We start from the raw sequence: 13,448 nt of genomic DNA, 5'->3' as shown, positions 1-13,448 counted from the left end.
ATTTTTGTAGCTGCTTTCTTCCCTCAGCCATACCTTCTGTTTGAGTTACTCTGTCTTACCTCCTTCTCCCCCATTCCTCTGCTTTGCCTGATTAGGGCCAGAAATTTTTTCATTAAGTCCCTTTATAGTGCAATAACAACATTTACTATTCATGAAGTCGCCCCTCCATAATCTTTAAGTCTTTCCATGTGTCTGGAAGCTTATTTCTGCTCTGCTCATTTTACAGAGTGCCTCTCTTCCTTCCAAACACAAACTAAAAAGAAAGAGGAAAAGGTAGTGGGGGCGGGAGCGGCGGCTGGGGTGGAGATAATATCCAGATTCTTTAAGTGTTTTTAATCCAGTTAAATTTCCCTTTGGACTCAAACAGCTCCCTGCTGAAACCAACTGTGGACCTAAATTCCAGGCTAAGAATTAAGAGGAAAGGATGGCAGAAACAAATAACAGAGTCAGCTCTATGCTATGAAAACCGCTATGTTGACTGGGGCTCCATGGTTTTAACCCATTCATTTTTCCCCTTTTCTTGAATTCTTACTTAATCTTTCCAGCCAGCTTACAGCAAGCGAGGAAACACCATTTAAGGGCTCTGGGCTTCTGGGGATTTAAAACAAGTTTGTTCAGTCTCTTGAGCAGATAATTTCTTAATGCCTATGTAAGACAAAGTTCATGTTTTAATGCCATAGGTTGTCAGTCACCAGGAAAAACCTTCTGGGGACACATATCAGGTCCCTAGCCTTTGTCACACGGCAAAAATAAACACCCTTGGAGGAGTTAATGAGGCGGTCAGCAACCACACCAGAATCTTACCAGGGCTGCCTGCAGAGCTTCTAAACAAGTGTGTACACACACACACACACACACACACACACACTTTACGCGCGCACACGCGCCCTACACACACCACATACACACACACACACACAAAGAACGCTAAATGTCGCTGGACATCTGGAGTCCGATCCCAAAGGTAAGAATTCGGGAAGCATTCCTTGGACGTCTGAGCCACACAACCCGGCACACCCAAGTACACCGTCTCAATTCCAAGATTCCCAAGTCCACGTCTGCACCCCAAGGTGTGTGCGGGGTGGGGGCAGGGGAAGAGTAAAAAAGGAGGGAAGGGAGGTCGCAAAAAACGGAGCCAAAGGGAAGAAGGGTTTGAAAGCTACTCACAGGCTGGCTAGCGCCTCTGCGAAGCGAGCATGACCTGCCCGCGCCCGAGCCTCCAGGCTGCGCGCAGCCGACACGGCGGCCGCGCTTAAATAGCTGCCGGCCCGGGAGCTTCAGCCGCGCGGCCACTGCCGGCGAGATATGGTTCCAATCAGATGCTGGCAGCTGAGGACTCCCCAGGAATGCGCCGGGATGTTTTTGCTGCCTGGGCTCGGTAACTCCCCCTCAACGTGTCTGCTGAGTCTTCCAAACTTAACTGTTTATTAACTCGAGCTGCAGCCGCGCAGAGGACCCGGCTGCCCTCGGCTCGCGAGCCCCGCCAGCGGGGGGCGATCGCAGGGAGCCCGGCGAAGCGGAGGAGGAAAAGGAAGGGCGCAGTCAAAACCCCAGACTCACTGGGGCTGGGGCCAGGGGACGGGGGAGGGGGCAAGTAAGGACAAGAAAGGGGAACTCTGCAGGAAAGGGGTGGGACCCGGACCTTCATCTCACAAATTCCTTTCTGGATTGCCACTTGGAGCGATATGGCGCACGAAGTCATCCTAACCCGTTGGGGCTCTTTGAACAAAGGGCTGCCTTTACTTCTGACTTTCCTGGATCTGCTGTTTCTACAGCTGAACGTGTGATTGCCTCTTTTAAAGGAATTTGTGTGTCTTTCATTTACAGACGTGAGTGCACTTAAATTGGTGGGAAATCTTTGTGTGTATGTGTAAAACATACTGTATGTAAGAAATATAGCCCTATATATACAGACACGAAAACAAAACTCTGTGAAATCTATATAAACAAAAATGTTCACGTCTATATAACCTATCTAAATAAGCTATATATCTGATATAAACAAAGATTATATACTGGCTTCACTCACACTGTGTATTTCCATGTGTAGACACATAACATGACTTTATCTGCACTAATTTCCATAGCGTTTCCTATACTTCTATGAAAAATGTGAAATATGAGAACTAAAATATTGAAAATATTGACATAGTTCTCAGCAGTCGAAAGGCACTCCATAGCATATTTTAGAAACCTTCCTTAACAAGGTAGGAATTAATTTTCTTCATATTTTATAATCATGATTAATTGTAGGACACCTTCAGAAGTTCTGCTGTTTTTTAAAAAGGTTATGAAATTATTTTTGTGAAAAGCATGTCTATCGTCTCCTCCCTTTCTTTTAAGTCAGAGACAGTGTGTGCTAAATGTGAAAATGCCAAATTGTGAGTCGGATGGGAACGGGGTTATGGATTCTATTGAGTAAGCAACATACTGTGGATTTGCATTTTACCTCTGGAAACTGGGGGTTCAAATCGGGCTCATGAGACAACAAGGATGCATTTTGTGGTCCAAGCTTAGCCCCGCTGCAAAGCCACTGTGTAATTTGAGGCAGCTCAATGTGAGTGGCAGGCAGCCCTTGCTCACAAGTAGGTCAGGCTTGGAAGAGCCAGGGAGCCAGGGGTGTAGAGCAGTACAGCCAGGTGACAATTAGAACATCTCCTCTCCTAGACTCTTCTATTTCTGTCACCTGTCTCATCCTCTCACACCTGGGGATCTGTGGGTGGAGAGGGTAGTGCTGACAGCTTTCAATATTCCTCTGAGGTAATTCGTTATTACTAAAAAAAATGACTTTGTGCGAATGACAAGAGGTATATAAACTTTAGTCTTAGGATGGTATTTATAACATTTATGTAGAGAGCTTTAATTCTGGTGCATCTTAAAACATAGTGTTTTACTTCTGCGATCCAGAGTCCAGAGGGATGGGTTCATTTCCAAAGGCTGAGTAGCTGGAGAAATGACAGCTGATTTCAGGCAAAGAGAGGCTTTGACAATTCATAAACAAACACAAAAACAAAAAAACCCTGGTCTCTGTTGTCCCCCAAATTGTAATACTTTCTCAACTCAGAAGTGACCACCTAAACTTATTTCTCTTACTGAGAAAGGTCAACTTATGTTCGCTCTACCCCACCAAATGGAAGGGATTTGTCTAAGAAACTAGAGGAAGAAAATGATTTCATCTGCAGTGAGTTGTAGTTTCAAGAGAAGTCTTTGATGAAAACAGTTCATTTATGAGCAGTGGGCTCATACATACAGCTTAAAAAAGGACAGCTCTGTCATTCTACACAGAAATCTTAAGAGTTGACAGTGGAGAAGTCTATTTGAAGTGTATTTTTATATCTCTAAGGCACTGATATTGCTTCTGGCAGTAATTCAGTGTTTGCTCACATGAGGAAAAAAAAAAAAGGAAATCAATTTAACACTTCTTATCCCTGGTGGAACATAGTCTCCTGTTCTATCGAAGTTGTTCACTTTCCCGTAGGTCTAAAATGAACATCCTTGCCACTGGAGAATCACCCAAACCCACCCAGACTTTAACCCTGCCTAGACCATGGTATTTTCTTATGACTACTGAAATTAATGTTTAGAAAATTAAGGTGAAGAAAATTAAGGTGAAAAAAATTCAATGCAGTGTTTGAAAAACTATGATCTTTCCCGGACTCTTCTTCTTGCCCAAAACCTGTCTGTGAGGGAGAAGGAAAAAAATTAAACTGACGACTGCATTCCCAGCCTAGGAAAGGGGTAGTTAATCCCGTGATGGCTTGCTGAAGAATGCATGGTTTATTATTAAAGTAATCTCTTAAGATTTTCCTGGAATGTGCTTCCACAGCAACTCTGCCTGTGGCAGCTATCCTATGTGTGTGTCTTTTCTTCCATAATTAAGCTGGTTTTTCCTCCTTCAGCTCACAGATCTAATGCTTTCTCTCTCTCTTTTCTAGCCCTTCTTCTACCCCATTTCTCTACAGCTCTTGTCTCCATTATACATCTCATTTTGAATCCTGCCATTTCCCATGAACTGTAAATGGCACTTTGGACTTAGCCATAGGTAAACTGTATACCTTGAAGCTTTGTTGGACACTTCCAGATGTTCAAATCAAACAAGGACTGATTGAAGTCTGTGGATTTAGCAAGGTCACATCTTTTTTCTTTCTTTTTTTTTTTTTTTTCCCTCCTCAGGGTCATTAAAAGAAAAAAAAAAAATGAATAGAATAGCTAAGAGAAAATGTTCTTTGCCCTTGACTGGTCCTGCATTTTTGTATATGCAGAAAAACTGGCCCTATCAGATTTGCTGTTGGCAAGGCAGGACAAACATCGGAGGCTTTTTCCTATCTGTCTGTCTGTCTAGCTAGTTAGCATCTAAAATATTTGGAGGGTAGCCTCATTGAAGGCAAACTGTTTTGGTTTTATTTTGTAGGTTGCTTTTGTTTGTTTTCTTAGTTACATCTGTATAGCACCTCATAATTCAATACTTGCTATTTGCTTGTGATGTGAAATATTAGTGAAACTCAAATGGTACTTGAAAAGTTGGAATGTTGTAAAGTGAAGGATACTTAAAAATTCAAAATGATAAATTTATATAATCAAATACATGTTCTTACCCACATGAATTTTTATAAGGAGAATTTGTAAAGGAGAAAAAGAGTACATAAGAATTAACCGTTAAAATATTATCTTATTCGGAAAGCAAATTAGAAAGAGTTATTAAAAATCAAAATACATATACTATAATCTGTAAAATACTAATATTAATTATTATTGTAGCAAACACTTATATAGTTCTCTCTACTACGTATAAGAATCTATTCCCTAGAAATAAACATATATATAAAATACAAAGATGTTGATTGCTGCATTGTCTATAGCAGAAACATGGGAACAAACAATGTTTGTCAATAGAATGATTGAATAAATTATGATTCATCGGCACTGTGAAATCATACTGAATCATTTAAAAGAACCAATTGTAGTTAAACCTTATAATGTAAAAGGATTTTTATTAGGTATTGTTGAGTGACAAAAGCAAGACACAGAAAAAACGTAAAATAAGTTTCTATTTTAGTAATATGAAAAGCAACATCTATCCATATAGGTTCGAGTTTATGTGTTTGTATGTGTGTATGCCTGATTATAAAGAGACTGGAGACTGGATTGCAATATAGATTACCGGGGACTTGATGGAGATCAGAGAAGACAGGAGAGAAAGCGGGTGAGAGCTATGCAAAAAGGGAAAAGAAATTAAAATAGCCTGTATGCAGATATAAATATAGATCACATTTATACATCTAAGTGAAATGATATATCCACTGACTTGCACATTTAAAAAAAAATGCACCAAATTATTTTAAGATAAGGAAAGAGTTGTAAAAAAATTTCATAAAAAAGCTTTCCCTGAGGTGTTTTCCTCAAGGTCTTTCAAAAGTGACTATTCATCATTGTTCTCTTGATCTAATTCAGCCTCTAGAGCAATAGTTCTCAAACTTTAAAGTTCACAACAGACATCCTGGGAGCTTGCTACAAGGGCAAATTCCTGGGCCCAGCCCCAGAGACCAGAACTGGAAAGGTGTGTGAGTGGGTTAGTGCAGAGGAGTGTGAAGTGCCTGAGAATCTGTGTATAACCAGCACTTCCTGGAGAGTCTGATGCGGTAGTATTGGGGATCACACTTTGAGAAACACTGTGTTTCTCTTGCAGTAGAGAGAACACTCGTTTTGTTCGGAGAGATGAGAACTGCGGAGAGGGAGAAATGCAAGGTTACGAGGAAGGTGGCAAGCACCACTGGTCTTTAGACACTGACCTTTCCCTCTCCTTTTGGCTCTCTGCAGCCTCAGTGTCCAGCTCTGGTGGCGACTTCTCTCCCTGCCTCCTCTACTGTCAAGGCTTATTTTCAGAGAAATATCTTATATCAGCCATTTGCACTGACCTATACCCAGATATTTGCATTTCCCATCCTGTCCCTTACTGTGGAATGAAGGGCACTTGTGTCATTGCTAAATGGATCCCAGGCATTGGTAAGAGCAGGGATAGATTTTATTTTTCTTATTTTTGAGCAGGTGGAGGTGACTGCTAACTCCAACCTGCACTCAGCTTAAAGTTACTCAGAAAAAGAGAAGCTTGTAGGACTTCCGACTCCTGGGATGACCCTCTATTATTCCTGAAGCCATACTACATCTTGGCTTCAAAGAGACCATTTTAAAATTGAAACTACATATCATATACATGATTGCATTTATGAAACAGCAAAGAAAAAATGAGATTTAGGATCTGATACAGGTTAAAGCCCTGGCTCCGTCTCTTACTGACTGCAAGATTTAGGGCAAGCCACTTAATTTCCCAATGACTCAATTTCCCTATCTCTAAAATAGACAATCCCTGTCTCCCCCTCCCATTTAGGTTTTTGTTAGGAAGTGAAAAAAGTCATATTCATGAGAGGACTTTAAAAGTTTGAGATTATATAAATACTATAAATTATTTTTAAAATGTGCAAAAAAACCCCCCAAACAAAAAAACATTATTACTAGAAAGATATTCTTGTTCCAAATTATTTCCACCCCTAGTATCAGGAGCTCCATCATTAGGAAATCGGGTGTTCAGATAACTATGCTGATCGGGCTGTAATGAACCATCCAAAGGCTAAGCCCTCCTGTGGGACAGTGCCAGACCCTGATTTTCTATCATATTAGTGAGGATTGCTTTAATGGATCAATTTCCATCCTGTCAGAGAGAGATGAGTGAATTTCTGATGAAATGGGGAGATTAAAGGAAAGGGAAAGCAGAAAATGAGAATATGGTCTCTAAAGACCAACCTTTTTGACTTTGAAGATCTGTTGCTACTGCTGAGAAAGGAGCTTCACCATCCACAGACACTTAATTCAAAAAAATTTCTAAACTGGAACAGCCACTTGTGAATGAAGAAGAAATACTATTTGCTGTATTCATTTAATGCTCAGGCTCAAAATCACTTCTTAATTAGAGAATGGGGAGAAAACATGTCTGGACTCCAGGGTAATTTAACTCCAATTATTTTGAAATTTATGTAGATGGGTGTAATCACGCTTATATACATTTTCTGAGGAGGTGCACCATAAATTTCTTTGGATTATCAAAGGACCCCATGACATAAAACAAGGTTAAATTCCATCGCATTATGGGTGTACAGTTAAATTCTTCTTAGAAGTTTTTATCTGAGGATTTTATCTGAGTCTTTTGTAGCAATCTGATACTTGTCCTCACAACATTATTGTCAAACAGGTTAGGACAAGTATTCCTTTTTCTAAAGGTTAAGAAATGTAAGCACAGAAACCTGGGCTTACTTTTGTTTACAGAGTTAGGGACAGAACTAGAAGTATTACTCAACTTTCCTGAATGACCTAGAACATATGGCTCACACAGTCATGGCCCAGCCATAATTATGGCCGTTAGTGAAAACTCTTAGGGTTCACTCTGTCCTGTATTGGTCTGTCCACGCTTGGAAAAGAACATTGTTGCAGACAGCCCTTCGTGCAGAAGATACTAAGCAAAGGAAAGGTGTCCAGAGGTGGGCCTCTTGGTCAGCGAGGGAACTTTCCCGGGACCAAGAACCACTGGGGGGTCTGCCAGCGTGGCCTGACTCAGCTGGGCATTTGGATCCAGGGCAAGAGATGCCCTGAGCAAGTGAGGTGAGGTGAGGTGGAGAAGGGAGATCTGTGAATAGCGGAGCCCTTTCCAGGTATCTGAAGGCTCATATGTGGAAAGTAGATTAGACCTTTCTCTTTGACCATAGAGTGTAGAAGGGGATCCTGTACTGGGTCACGTATAGATCTCCAACTCTTCTACCAAGAAATATGTCTAAGAATGTTTTAGAATAGCAAAAAGTAGAAGCTACTTAAGTGTCCATTAACAAAAGAGTAGATGAATAATTGTGGCATCTGCATCCCCTAGGGACACTCTACCAGTAATAGGAATGACAGGGAGGTATGACCCAGAACTGCTTGTATTAATAAAGGTGAATTGAGTAAACAGAACAAGTGTCAGATGAAAATATAAAGCACGATGCCATTTATTTGTGGTTTAAAATATGACAAAAGTACTCATTACTTAGAGATACAATTAACTATTCATGTAAGTGAATATAAAGATGTATAGGAATGATAAATCAGAAATTCAAGGTGGCAGTTTTCTTTGAGAGAAAGGGGAGAGATAAATAAAAGAGAGCTCTGATCATGCTGGTAATTTTTTTTCCCCTAAGGCTTCATGGTGGGGGCAGTCCACAGGTGCGTATTGTTTTACTTTTCTGTTCTTTTAGGTAGATTCTCTTCTAAGTGCTTTACAGATGTTAATTTATTTAATCTTCATAACAAGACCTGTGAGTTAAAACCTATTATTATCTCCATTTTACAGATAAAGAAACTGAGGAAACTGATTAAATCCTCAGAGCTAGTCCATGGCAAAGCCAGGCTTACACCCGAGCTGTCTGATTTCAGGGTCTGTGACTTAACCCCTATGCAACATTGACTCTTGCTGGAATTTATGAAGAAATGAAAAGGCTGTAAGTGACACTGACTCCCCAGTGCAACCTTAGAACGTACGCTGATCATGTTCTGCTTGCTCGTTCCTGTGACTGCTCTGTGCCTCTCCAGGCCTCTCGTTCTTCTCTGTCTCAGTCCTCCGTGGGCGTTGCACCTCAGCTACCTGGACCAATGGCCTCCTTGCAATTCATTTTTCTGGCTTTGCTCATGACCTCAGGCCCCTTTCCAGGCGGTACCTGGTGTCTAGAGTTTGACCATAAAGAGAAAGTTCTGTCCTGCCCCTAAGCCTGGTTCTGGCTCTGGACAATGACCTGGTCTGGACAATGGTCATTAAGAGGGAAAAGAGAAAATGAGAAGTTACACACTATAGCTGAGCACAGCAATGAAGAGCCACTGAAGAGGAGTGTTTCTGTAAGAAAGGGTTTAAGAGAGATTGGGTAGAAGCGGAGGTGGTAGCAGGTGTGTGTGCGTGCGTGTGTGCGTGTGCGTGCGCGTGCGCGTGCACATGTGTTTTGGTTGGTATAAGCTGCTGTTTTTCAGAAGAAGTACTGGTGGAAGATACAAGTTATGGGGATGATCCAAAATGACCAATAATTCTAAAACAATTTCTACCTGACTTTTTTCCCATGGCAAGGAAATCATGCTTATTTTGGTTAATATTTGTGCTGATTCTCTCCCTCAATCTCTCCTTGGTGAAAGAACATTCCTCCAGGGGAGAAATCTTATCACTTGCTTCTGTTGATAGAAGAGTGAAAGCTCCTGAAAACCATACAATAGGCCCCTGTCCAGACTGCTGTTGTTTCAGTCTTCTCCGGAAGGACCAAGTTCACACAGTGTATTTGCTAAAAGAACATTACTTGCAAAGGCAAGGCTAGGTGTGGCTTTGGACTGAGGGAAAACCAGTCTAGAAATCTGCAGTTGCTGCTTAAAATGCTTAAGTCCTATAGTCATTTTGCTGAAGCCTATAAGAAAGTGTGTGATCCTAAACATTAATTGTGTTTATTTGTAAAGTAGGCACTTTTTGTTATTTTGGTTTATATTGAGGCAATTTTTAAATTAATGTTAGACATTAACTACACCTAGTGATTTAATAACACTTTCTGTTTCTCTCTCTCCCCCACCTTTGATACCCACACACACTCACGCCTTTAGATTTTGTTGTGAGTTTGAGGCAATAGTATAGGTTGGTAAATCAGGTCTTTGAATAAAAAAGTTCTTATTTATCATGTTTGCTGATTTCCATGGGGTAACTACGCCCACCATGACTTATTTCAAAGTGTCATAGGATGTTCCTGAATGTAGAGATGCACAAGTCACTCTTATGAGCATTGGTGCGCCTCTAGTACACCCCTGGTTACAAGGTAGGTCCTAGCCTCTTTCCTCATTTGTTGACTACTTAGAGTCTCTTTTCACAATATTCCTGGTCAATAACAATCAGTTAAATCGATTAATCAACTACCTGTAAATGAAAAATATCAAATGAAGTCTCTCTGGAACATGGTATTTAAAGATCTGGACCACGGTGATTAGATACTTAAATAGAATAACGACTTTTGTTTTCCTAATTCACACTGCAGTATAATGACAATCACATGGGTTAATATTAAGCATATGAAAATTAGAATCTTGGCTCTGTCATTAACGACTCATATGACAGGATAAATTGCTAAACTTCATTGATTCTTCAATTTCTATGTGTTAAATGGAAAAGAATGCTTGTAGTACAGGTTTATTTTGAAGATTAAATGATACAATAATGAATGTAAAATAACAATTCCTGGCAAATAGCAGGCCCTGTGGTAGCTATCATTGTTAATTACAGGAAAAAGGAAACAGATTCTTCTCATTTTAAGATTTTTCTCATAAAAAAAATTGTTCGACTTTTGGTGCTTGCTTCCATTGTCTGGGGATGAACACTAACAGGTGACAAAACACTTGATAATATAGTAGATAAGTACTGATGGAAAAAATTGGAATATTTTTGTGTGTTGTTCTTATTATATGATAGCTTCTCACCACCTCTGCCGCTACTACTATCATCATTTCTCAAAAGGATTATTGAAATAACCTTTAACTACTTTTGCTCTTATACCTCCCACAGTGTATTATTGTCAACATAGCAGCCAGTGATTCTCATGAAAAACGTCCAATAATATCATACTTTTGTTTAGAACAATTGAATAACTATCTCTCTCAGAGTCAAAGCCAGTGTTTTTAGGAAGGACCTCCAAGGCTTTATTGATCTGCCTTCCACCCCCACAACCTTTGTAACTGCTGCTACTGCTGATCATCCCCTCACTCACTTCATATACCAGGCTCGTTCACATCTCACACCTTCATACTTGCTATTCTTTGTAAGGACCGTCTTTTTCCAGATTCATGACTAGTTAGTTCCCTAACTACTTTAGATATTCCCCAAACATCATCTTCTCATGGAGAGTATTTTTGACCATTGTGCTGGGTTGAGTAGCATCTTCCAAAAATTGATGTCTACCTGGAACTTGTAAATGTGGTCTTATTTAGAAATAGGAGTTTTGCAGATATAATTAAGTTGAGGTCACACTGGATTAGGATGGGCTTTAAATCCAACAACTGCTGTCCTAATAAGAAAAGGAAAATTTGGACACAGAAACACAGGAAAGAAGGCAATGTGAAGATGGAGACAGTTGGAATGATGTGAGCCAAGGTATACCAAGGATTGAGGTTATTAACATAAGCTAGGATTGAAATAGGAAACAGATTCTTCCCTAGTGGCTTCAGAAGGAGCAGGGCCCTGATAGCTCCTTGGTTTCAAATTTCTAACCTCCAGAACTGCAGAGAATAAATTTCTCTTGTTTTAAGCCACCTAGATTTCTGTAGTGTTACAGCAGCTCTATAAAGCTAACAAAACCATTCAATTTCAAACTGTTGCCCTACTACCCTATTCCCTTGTCTCTGATTTACATTTTTTTCCACAGCACCTATCACTAACTGGTTTCTAAGGTTCCCTTAAGCAATATGTTTAATTGACTGTAACTATCGACAAATCATTGTAGTCTTCAAACATGATATAACTTTTCCTTCTCTCCTACTCTTCCAAACTGGAAATGTTTATCTTTGCGTGTGTGACATTTCTTCTTTAATAAGGGTATTATTTCTCTAGCTTCTTCTACTGTTCCCCTTGTCCCAAGTTTGAGAAAATAGTTGCATGTCGTTGGTTACTACACCAACACAGACCCATTAAAATGAAATTGAAGTAGACTGACTCTAATCAATCCTCTAGATATATTTAACAGTTTAGGGGAATACACGGATAGAGGATCGAATTAAATGACATCACCAGGCATGTCATTCTACAGGACAAATGGCCTGCTTTCTCCAACAAGTCAATGGTGTTAACAAAATGTAGTGGGGTAGGAAAAAACTGCTATAGATTTATGAAGACTTAAAAGACAAAAAAAAAAAACAAAAAAAACAATTTTGTGAGTCTTCTTTGGATTCTGGTTCTCACAAACAAAAAATATATTTTTGAGACAGAAATTAGGATTTTAGAAGATATTAAGAAATTACTGTTAATATTGTCAAGTGTGTACATGCATTGTCCTTACATTTTAGAGATGCAAAATGAAGTATTTATGGATGAAATGATGTGAAGTCTTGGATTGTCTTTAAAATAACCTACTTCATCCCTCAAATTGATGGGAAATAGACAAAACAAGATTGTTAAAACAAGTAATGGGTATATGGGTTCAATATACAATTCTCTTTATTTTTGTTTCCATTTGAAAATGTCCATAATAATAATAAAAAAAAAAAGGATCACTGCTACCATTAGGTGTTCCATGGAGTTTGTTCATTCATTCGTTCAATATTTTCCATGTACTAGTTACTGCTTGGTTACCGGTTGGGTACTGTTGATAAACAAACCACACAGCTTCATTCTCTAGGGTTTCCATGGTATAGCTCAGAGGGCTTCCCACATGGAGCTATTTCATAGAAGAACCAATATTCTTTCAGTATTTAGAAATTCAGGATTCAGACTCTGGATATGAAAGTACCCTTTGACTGAGAGAGTGGCTTTGTTTCCTTAATTCTTCTCCAGAGGGACCCAGACGTGTGTGCACACGTGAGCTGGAGGAGCGCCTTCTGGGATCAAGGACTGAATCATATTAACAACTCTCCACTCGACATTAGGCCTTATCAGAAGGCTCAGGTCTGGCCCCCTCCTGAGGCCCCTATGCACTCAAGTGCTTTTTCTCTGGGTTTACTGATTTCAGTCTGGAGTCAGATAATTTGCAAAATGACCTCATCTTTCCTATCTGCTTCACACCACAGGGGTGAGGAGAACAAATAGGTACAAAGTCTGGCTTCTGACCCCCAGAAAGGGGCCTGTATTGCTGTCATGTGTTTATCTGATGAGCGATTACAAAGTTGTTTTTTTTTTCTTTTTCTTGGCTTCATAAAGTAAGTAAATTAATCTACGAAGCTACGAGTAGATTTTCTTTCAGAGATGTCTATGGTAGTCAGGATATTGCTACAAAAAGCAATTCTACATTGTGAAGGTACTGCTGATATTTTGGGGGTGAAGAGTTTCACTTCTCTTCCTTACTATTCAGTTGCTCAGGCGTTAGTGGCACTTCTGCCAAAGGGCAGAAAAGAAGTGGGATCGAACTTGGCAATTAGTTTAACCTTGATGATGATGTTGATTATTCATTTTTTTTGCATGTAACTTTATATTTTAATAAACTTTAGGTATATTCTCATTTGATCCTCATATACATCTTTCAAGTTAGACCAGAATAATTGTCTCTATTTTAAAAATGATAAAATTTGGTCTTGGAGAAGTCATGGAATTCCTTCAAGTGCATGTAGGTTGTTAGTGAAGGTGCCAAGATTCAAACCAGTTCTTCTAACTCCTACTGCCTTGCCTAGTTACCTTTCAGCTACTCCGAATGACCTCTTAATCATTT

The 13,448-nt window shown here is 39.8% G+C and overlaps 1 protein-coding gene across 2 annotated transcripts in view; it reads right to left on the bottom strand.

Annotated features, from left to right (window-relative positions):
* Positions 1 to 1,316, bottom strand: part of DAB2 (DAB adaptor protein 2) — a 49,137-nt gene extending 47,821 nt beyond the window's left edge. For both annotated transcript variants that reach the window (XM_039842604.1, XM_039842606.1), the window contains exon 1: positions 1,168 to 1,316. The gene's annotated coding sequence lies outside the window, so the exon portion shown is untranslated. The remainder of the gene's footprint in view (positions 1 to 1,167) is intronic.
* Positions 1,317 to 13,448: the final 12,132 nt, after the last annotated feature.

This window comes from Pteropus medius, unplaced genomic scaffold, assembly GCF_902729225.1.
Source record: "Pteropus medius unplaced genomic scaffold, Ma_sr-lr_union100, whole genome shotgun sequence".
In the NCBI taxonomy this organism is placed as follows: Eukaryota; Metazoa; Chordata; class Mammalia; order Chiroptera; family Pteropodidae; genus Pteropus; species Pteropus medius.
This window is presented reverse-complemented; position numbering and strand designations above follow the sequence as displayed.